We start from the raw sequence: 9,773 nt of genomic DNA, 5'->3' as shown, positions 1-9,773 counted from the left end.
AGGGCAGAGGCAGAAAGGAGAGCCTGCAGCCACAGCCATGGAGACAAGTGACGTCACAGAGCCCAGGCCTGGCACCGGTGAGCCGGTCTCGCTCCATCTCCCAAGTGCCCATGGGGGATTTACAAATGAGGAGCTGGAGGCACAAAGATGTTAAGTAACTGACTCAGGGTGCTGAGTGGCAGCTACAGACTGAAGGCCGGGTGGGCTCCAGCGCAGGACTCAGGATCCTGACGGCTAGTTTGTGAGGCTTGCCTGGTCTCGTCTAAGAGGGAGAGGGTTTCAAACAGCAACCACCCAATGTCTGCTTCAGGTTGTGTTTTAACAGCCCTGCCTCGAGGCCCAGCATCTCCCTGCTGATCAGACTTTCCCACGCTCACTGGACCTGGGGAGCTCACCTACTGCAACCGTGGGAGACAGAGGTGAGCATCCATGTGGGGCTCTGAGCGCCTGCTCCTGAATCACACGGACCCGAGGCAGACCCCCGGCCGGGCACGCAAGCTGGGTGACCCTGTGGAATCGGGGAGACCCTGCTGATCTCCTGGGGCTTCACTGAGTGGTGGATGAAATAATGTAGGAAGTGTCTGCCCTGCAGCAGATGGCCAAGCCGTCCAGGATGGCTCTTAGGGTCTTTCGTGCAATTCTTTTGCTGGGTGGAGTCCTGGAGCTCAACACAACACCTAGACTTTCTGCTCACTGCCATGGCTCCCTGACCGGCACTTTACACACCCTCCACCCCGCCCACCCTAGCTGAGGGTGAACACCCCCCGCACTGGCCTGGCCCACTCCCCTGGCTTCTGTTCTGCCTGCCCACACATGGCATCCCGCCTTGGATGGGTTCTCAAGCCTGCATTCAAGGGCGTTTGAGTTCATAGCTCTCAAGACAAGGCCAGGCAGCAAGGCCAAGACACGGCTGTTTTCTGGGTGGTTTTACATCCACTTCCCCATGCATAAGCAGGTGCGAACGGCCCCCAGGTGCCTGCCAGCCTCCTGTGGTTGCTCTTACCTCGACTCTCTCTCCTGTTCCCTTCTCTTCCCGTCCTTGGCTGCCCTCACATCGCGGAGAGGAGGGGATCTGAGGAGAGGAGAGGCCTCGGCCCTTCAGACTTTATTCCCTCCCCCACAAGCCTCCAGTTCCAGAACTGGCCTCACTCAGGTCTGAGACACGACGTGAGACCTCACTCTTCCTCTCTTCGTGTTCAGGAAACATCTGGAAGCTCCCCCTGGGGAGATCTGTCACATGGCCTCTGGTGAACTTCAGACTCCTGCATACTCTTTCAGAATTGTTCTTCTGTTGGATTTTATGAGAAATTTTATATATATACGTATGTGTGTATGTACATATATTTATGTATACACATATATGTATAGACATGTACCTATGTATGTATATTTATGTACATATTTATATATATGAATATATATTTATGGGCTTCCTAGGTGGTGCTGGTGGTAAAGAACCCACCTGCTAATGCAGGAAGTGTTAAGAGATGTAGGTTCAATTGCTGGGTCAGAAAGATCTCCTAGAGAAGGCAATGGCAACCCACTCCAGTATTCTTGCCTGGAGACTTTTGTGGACAGAGGAGCCTGGTGGGCTACAGTCTAAGGATTTGCAGAGTCAGACACGACTGAGTGACTAACACTTACTTACTTACTTAATGTCTCAGGCACTATACTGGTTCTTATCTGAAAAAGAGAAAGCAAAAATGTACCCACTCTAGAGATGCTTAGAGGTCTGGCTCATGAATCTCTGAGGAAGCTCCCCGCAACCCCTGCACTCTGGACCACTTAGAAAACAGATGACTCCTGCAAGGACTCTGCTTGGAACTAGCGCCTGCAGGGGGACAAGTCGGGGTCGGCATGAGCCTGGCCCGGTGGGTGGACTCATCACCCTGGGTGGCCGTATGCCACGAGTAGGCATTTCTCCACACAGAGGCAAGGATGCAGGTGGGGATGAGGGTTGTTTCTATAAATGAAAAGGCTGCAGTCTCCTCACAGTCTCACCACAGGAAAAGGGAAGCCAGACAAAAACTAAACAGCTGGGACCCAGCAAGCCCTGCCCAGCAGGGAGGCGGTGCGGGGCTCCCTGGGAGACAAGGAGGGCCCCGGGGTGCAGTCTGAGGCTGCTCAGCACCGCCCATTTTCCCAGGGGCCTAGCCTGAAGGTGGGTTCCTCTCTCCTCCCCACATCCCGTGATGTGAGAAGCCTGGCAGGTGCCTGGAGGGGCCCTGGCCTGGGCTAGGGGCAGACAGGAACAGCAACCAGGCAGGGAAGGGCATGGGGACCCAGGAGGCCTGAGGAGTCGAGGGCGTCCAGAAAGACCCACTGACTTGCCAGGGTGGCACATTAATACAGAGCCTGGGCTGTTCCAGTGCCCAGCAGAAACTGACCTCCATGCTCGCGGTGATGGAAGGGTTTGCAGCATCCTAGATGCCATCTTGGAACAGAAAAGGGACATTAGGTTAAAAAAAATCAGACTCAAGAGTGGGCTTCGGTCTGTGATGTCACAGTGCTGCTGCGTTCTTGGTGTCAGCCCTGCCACACCAAGATGTTGCCAGGGGGACGCGGGGTGTGGGGTGTGTGAGAAGTCTCTGTAGCAGCTGTACAACTTTTCTACAAGTTGAGGACTCTTCAGAAATAAACCATTTATTTGAAAAAATAAGTCCGCCTGATCTCTAAGCTCTGTGAACTGAGAATTTGGATCTCCTTGAGCAGACAAGGATTTCTAACACATCTTTTCAAGCCACTTGGCAGCATCTTGGAGCTTTCAGTTACTATGTGCAATGATGAGTGGCTCCTTAGAGGAGGCCCAGTTGGGGTCCTGCCCAGCTCCTTCTCCAGGGTCTGTGAAATTGTGACAATATCAGCGACCACAACGCAGCTTCTCTTCTGGGGCACTGACTGCGTGCCAGCCGAGGCGCCAGGTGCCACAACCTGAAGACCAGATACTAAAATACTCTGTTTACAGATAAGGAAACCAGGGGTTAAATAATTTGCCAAGGTCAGACTGCTAGAAAACTCCAGAACTGACCTTGCCCTTATTCCTGCCCAACTCCAAAGCTCATATCCTTACCACTGCTGAAGAAATAAAGCTGCACTTATTTTAATATATTTTATAAGAAGCTTTTCTGTGCCCCAGCCCAGAGTACAGTGTATTCCAAACCCACACACTCTGAATTCTAGGAATCAGCACCCAGAGGCCAGAGTATGGCTGCGTTGCTGAAAGCACTGTTGTAGTCTTGGTGTGAGAGCCTTCCCAGAGCAGCCTCCCAGCTTTCCCAGGTCTGTCAAGTTTTGCTGAGGCCCCGGGTCTCCAGGAACCCCTCAGGGCCCTCGTGCCCGGGCTACAGCCCTCAGACCTCTGCACTGTGTGACATTCTCTGGAAGCCATCTGGGCGGGGAGGCCAGGGCAATTTCTGTGCAGGGCACCTGCTGTGAGCATGCGGGGAAGAAAGCGGCTATTAAGAATTAGATGGAGGTCTTGAATACAAATACACCAGAGCGTGCTTGGACATGATTTTTAATGGCCTTGTAGCTCCTGGCAAACGAGACAGAATGGCATCAGGCAAAATCAACACCCACCAAAGCTGGCTCATGTAGGAGTGAGAAGCCTTTCCCTCACCTGGGCCGCGGGTCACTCTCCAATCTCTTCATGAGCTCTTCAGAGCTCAGCCCTTCGTGATCAACCCCACTTCTCCGGGACCATGAGTTTAATCCACCTCCCCTCAGTGCTTTCCTGTGGAGTTGACGTCTCTTGGGTTTAACTAGCAAACACATTTAAAAATTTTTTAAATTGACTTACCAGCATTTATGGATTTCAGATTGAGACCCATGTAAAACAATGTTTTATTCTCTGACTCGGCACATTCTTTTATAAACAAAATTTTCAGAGAATAAAAATTGGGGTTAACGTGATAGGAAAAAGAAGTCCCTTTTCTACCGGAAAACAATTTATAATATCTTGTTTGTTACTTTGTAAGTGTTCTTGACCACGCCCCACCCCATGTCTATTTCAGGTCTTCACCTAAATTAGCTGTCGGGGTACATGGGCTTATAGGTGGGTGACCAAGCATCCTGGCTTCCCGGGACCGTGTCAGATTTTAGCACTGAGAGTCTCACGTCCTGGGGATCCCCTCAGTCCCAGGCAAACCAAGATGGTCAGTCGCTGTGGCCGTGCTGTGTCCTCTTCGCAAGCACCCAGACCCATTCATAGCAAGAGCCGTGCTGTTGGTAAGTGGTGTAGACCCGAGTGTGGTCTTTGAACAGCAGCAACGGCCTCCCCTGGGAGCTCGCTAGAAATGCAGACTCTCAGGCCGCACCCCAGACCTTCAGAACCAGAGCCTGCTCTGGAACACAGTCCCTAGGGGATCCCAGGGCAGGTTAAAAGCCAAGAGCGGCCGCTCGGGATTGCTGACTTCCAGCCTTTCTCTGCTGAGAAGGCGAAGACGACATCTGCGTTCAAGACACACTTCCTTGGATGTCTCAGATTGTCAGTGAGCCCGACGTTTGCGGAGGCAATAAAGTGCTAGACCGAGTGCAGCGCATCCTGGCTGTGAGTGGGTGTCAGGGCCAGAGGAGACTTAGAGGACCAGCCTCAAATCTGCACTCACATATTTCAAAACGTCAAATGTTGGCACCTTAACAGTGGTTGGCATATCTGATCTCCACACCCTGCAGCTTCAACTTGGGTGCAGGTCAGAAGCCCTGTGTGGCTTGTTCTTTTTTTTTTTGTTTGTTTAAGTAAAAAGTGCCAGGGACTCAAATTAAAAAAAATCCTGGGGAGTCCAAGTGGTTGGGACTCTGTGCTCTTATCGCCTAGGGCTTGGGTTTGATTCCTGGTTGGGGAACGAAGGACTGATGCTGAAGCTGAAGCTCCAACACTTTGGTCACGTGATGTGAAGAGCCAGCTCATTGGAAAAGATGAGTTTCCTGATGCTGGGAAAGATTGAAGGTGGGAGGAGAAGAGGAAGACAAAGGATGAGATGGTTGGATGGCATCACCGACTCAATGGACATGAGTTTGAGCAAGCTCCAGGAGATGGTGAAGGACAGGGGAGCCTGGCATGCTGTAGTCCACTGGGTTGCAAAGAGTTGGACATGACTTAGTGACTGAACAACAATAACGGGGAACTAAGATCCCACAAGCTGTATCATGGCTAAAATAAAAGATAACTTGAATTGTGATTGATTGAATTATTTAAAAAGAAAAAAAAAAGTGTCAGGGCCACAATTCAGCCATCCTACATCAGGGTCTCTGGTGAGGACCAGGCTTCAGTGACTTGGGGTAGTCCCCCGGGTGGTTCTGAGGGGCATCCAGGAACCAGGACCACTAGCAGAGCCTGTGGCCCTCAGCATGGCCTTCTGTCCACCACCTGCCTGTCACCAGAGGAGGGTGCCCTTCCCTCCGGGCTCTGAAGTGGGAGGAGCCTTAGCCCTCGAATGGCTGGGCTGGCACAGGCTTCTGGCGGGAGGGATGGGGAGTGGGTCATGAGAGAAGGGACTCCAGGGAACTCAAAACCCTTGGGAGGCTTAGAGACCGCAAAGCATCCAAATATAGAAACATCAATTCCATTCCAGAAACAAGAGCAGCAAATAGCCGCCTCTGAGGGGCAGATGTGTTCCAGAAGGTGCTTGACCAGGTCTGGGGCTGGTTTGCTCTGAACTGTCCCATCCCTTCACTTCCTACCCACCCAGATTTGACTTGGAGAAGAATCTATTCCTAGCTGTCAGGCATTTTCCTCCTGGGCCATGAATGTTCCTCAGGAAGCCTTTGCAGACACAGCCTCCCTGTTTGGAGGTGAACTTCACAGGGCTGGACCTTTAGGCCAGATGCCAAAGCAGGGGGCTGCATCTGAAGAGCCATTCTCCAGGCGTAGGGAGGCAGACAAAGGAGCTGGGGGAGGATGAGAAGGGCCAGGGGCGGGGAGTCGGGGAGCCTGCCTCCCGGTCCTGACTTGCCCAGATGGTTGTGAGTTGCATGGCCTTGGCCATCTCTTCTCCTCTCTGGGCCTCAGGCCTCTCCACATGACGTTAGAGGCTCCATGACGTGGGTCTCTGAGTTCTGCTCCAGCTTCATGAAGCCATGATTCCATGATTTTCCCATGATTCCATGATTTTCCCATGATTCCATGGCACTTTTATGTACGTGGGTCCCTGTCCACCAGACGGGCCAGAGAGTACATGTGCAGGACACATTCCTGCAGACACACTCTCATGGTGTAAGTTCTGAGGAGCATGCTCAGGAGAGCTGGAGATACAGGCCACCTCCTGACCCACCAACATCCTCACCAGTGTCCTTTATGTCCCTGCTTTGCACCCTGATCTCTTTCCACCCTCCCCACAACTCAGTGAGGGAGTATTATTATCCTCATTTTGTATTATCTTAGTTTTATAAAAGGCAATTTTTGTGTGAGTTTAAACTGCATCACAGAGTCGGACACGACTGAAGCGACTTGGCGGCGGCAGCAGCAAACTGCATCAAATGTACCAGGTCACTGAACTGTGCAACGTTTGGTCTTTTCCCTGTTTAACTTGTGTCATCCTTTGGCTCTTAAAGCACCAAGCGTTTGTCCATTGAGAAGCAACAGATCTCACTGGACAAAACTGAGACAGGTTCTTAAATCATCACCAAGTATTTATCCCCTCTTTATTATGTAACTGATTATCCTGAGACCGAGTTGAACTCTTCTTGAACCCTGGGCACAGGTGTGATTTAGTTTGATTCAGTGCATCCCAAAACAATAAAATCTTAAGGGATTTTGTTGCTGTTATTCTGTAGGTTTTTTTGTTTTGTCAAAAATTCTGAAGTATAATCAGCACAGGGTTTTAACTAAAACCGCTGGAGCACCATTAACATATATTCTAAACCCCACACCTCCCACCCAGCCCTCTCATTTATTCTCATTTTACACATTAGGCAACTGAAGCTCAGAGAGGTACAGACACTTGCCCAGGGTCACAGAATGGTGAAGCCAAGGACCTGAGCCTGGCTGATCGAAAAGCCCATGCTAGTCCCACCACATCAGGCCATCTTAGTGAAGAGGTGAGTGTGTGACCGCCGCTCTTCACTGTGGATCAAGTGCCGGTTCTGTGCCATGTAGTCTGAGTAACTGACCAACCAAAGCCATCTCTTTTGGATGTGCCAGGCCGTGTTCTAGGTGCTGGGGATCCCATGATGACTAAGACACAGTTCTGTTCTCTAAGACTCAGAGCCTGGTTGGATTGAGAAAAGAAAAAAAAAAAAAAATTGATCATGGCCATATAGTGTTATAAGTGCTTTGATAGAGGTAAGTCCATATGCTCAGGGTCCGTGTTAGAGCATCACCTACCTCACCTTGGGGATCACCAAAGGCTCCCCAGGAGGTGACCCTTGAGCTGGGTTTTGAAGGTCAAGTAGAGGTTGGCCAGAGAGATAAGAGCTGGGATGGGGGACAGTGTCAGCCATGGAGAACAAGAGATAGTCCTGAGTGTGTATAAAGATGCTACTGGGAAGCAAGAGGCTGAATCAGGTGTCAAACGTTCTTAAATCTTTGCTAAGGCGGTCGTGCTTTAGCCTGACAGTGACAGGAAGCCTCTGCTGGGCCCTCAGCAGGGGGCGGTAGGAGCATAACCACGTGCGTTTACAAAAGTCACATCAGAGTCAAGAAGAAAGGCAGGTGTTACGCCTGGAGACAGGGCACAGATGGGAGGGTCTTGTGGGGCCCTAGGCACCTGAAGGCGCCTTGGCCAAGGCACTGGGGCGAAGGGGACACCACCTAGGCCCATTAGAAAGCAGAACGACTGGGACATGCTGACTCAAGGTGGGTGAGACACAGGCGGGAGGACCTGAGGTGGATGCGCAGGCTCCTGGGGGTGCAGCCCAGGACTGATGTTCCTGGGATAAAGAGGAGGAGCTCCGGGAGATCTGAAGTGTCTGTGGCCCTCCCACTGGAGACTCTGAAACAAGGCAGACAGACAATCCGGGAAGGAGGTACATAGAGATATGGGGGTCATCCAAGGTAAATGGTAATGGAAGCCACAGATGTGGGTGTGGATGAGGAGGCCTGGAGGGTCAAGTGGATGGAAGCATGCAGGGCAGACTGAGGTTAGCCGAGAGTCACAGGCAGGTAGACACACGCCGCTTGTGTGATTTTCCTAAACTCCTGTTCTGACGAATCCAAAACCAGCTAAATTCTACCTGTATGTGTGTGCATGTGTGTGTGTCTGTGCTCAGTCCGTCAGTTATGTCTAACTCTTTGCGACCCCATGAACTGTAGCCCACTAGACTTCTCTGTCCATGGAATTTTCCAGGCAAGAATACTGGAGCGGGTTGCCATTTCCTCCTCCAGGGGATATTCCTGACCCAGGGATCGAACCCATGTCTCTTGTGTCTCCTGCAATGGCAGGATTCTTTACCACTGCGCCACCTACAGTCACTAAATTAAAAAGCAGAGACTACTTTTGTCAACAAAGGTCTATCTAGTCGAGACTATGGTTTTTCCAGTAGTCATGTATGGATGTGAGAGTGTTACTATAAAGAAAGTCGAGTGCCGAAGAATTGATGCTTTTGAACTGTGGTATTGGAGAAAACTCTTGAGAGTCCCTTGAACTGCAAGGAGATCCAACCAGTCCGTTCTAAAGGAGATCAGTCCTGAAAATCCATTGGAAGGACTGATGATGAAGCTGAAACTCCAATACTTTGGCCACCTGATGCGAAGAGCTGACTCATTGGAAAAGACCCTGATGTTGGGAAAGATTGAAGGCAGGAGGAGAAGGGAATGACAGAGGATGGGATGGTTGGATGGCATCACTGACTCAATGGACATGAATTTGAGTAAACTCCAGGAGTTGGTGATGGACAGGGAGGCCTGGTGTGCTGCAGTTCGTGGGGTCGCAAAGAGTCGGACACAACTGAGTGACTGAACTGAACTAAACCTCAGATTGAAAGTTGTTTTCCAATAAATTGTTTTATGTAGTTATTAGCTACTGTCTTCTTTAGGAGCTATGGGTCAAAGCCTGAAAACCTAGTTTACTGAAATAGGTGATAGAGAGGGTGTGGAGAAAAGGGAACTCTCCTACACTGCTGGTGGGAATATAAGCTGGTGCAGCCACTCTGGAAAACAGTATGGAAGTTCTTCAAAAAACTAAAAATCAAACTACCATATGATCCAGCAGTCCCACTCCTGGACAGAACCTGGACAAAACTATAATTCAATGGGATATGTACATCCTGATGCTCATTGCCGCACTATTTACAGTAGCCGGGACATGGAAACAAACTAAGTGTCCATCAATAGATGAAGGGATAAAGAAGATTGGTACATATATACACTGGAATATTACGCAGCCACACAAAAGAATGAAACAACGCCATTTGCAGCTACACAGATGCAACTAGAGATTGTCATACTAAGTGAAGTAAGTTAGAAAGAGAACGACAGATATATGATATCCCTTATATGTGAAATCTAGAATGCAAGGCAGGAGGAAAGGCCTGAAACAGCGGCATGGGGCAGCACGGTAGCAGCTCAGCCTGGCCCAGGTGGGTTCACGCCCGAAAGTGACCTTCCTTCCTTCCTGTGCCCACAAAAGAGGCGGCAGAGAGGGGGCAGTGTTGAAATTTGCGTCTGGGACCGGAAGCACCAGAAAGGGAAGTCTGCAAGGGGAGCATGAGCCTTTTTGTTCCTCTGGTCACTTTTGCTCTTGCCGGGAGGTAGTGGGCTGGGTTCAGGGAGTCCTGGAGGAGAGCCGGATCCAGTCCCAGCAGCACCTGGGGGATGGGGCTTGCATTCTGGCCCA

The sequence above is a fragment of the Bos indicus genome, chromosome 16 (assembly GCF_029378745.1).
Source record: "Bos indicus isolate NIAB-ARS_2022 breed Sahiwal x Tharparkar chromosome 16, NIAB-ARS_B.indTharparkar_mat_pri_1.0, whole genome shotgun sequence".
NCBI lineage: Eukaryota > Metazoa > Chordata > Mammalia > Artiodactyla > Bovidae > Bos > Bos indicus.
This window is presented reverse-complemented; position numbering follows the sequence as displayed.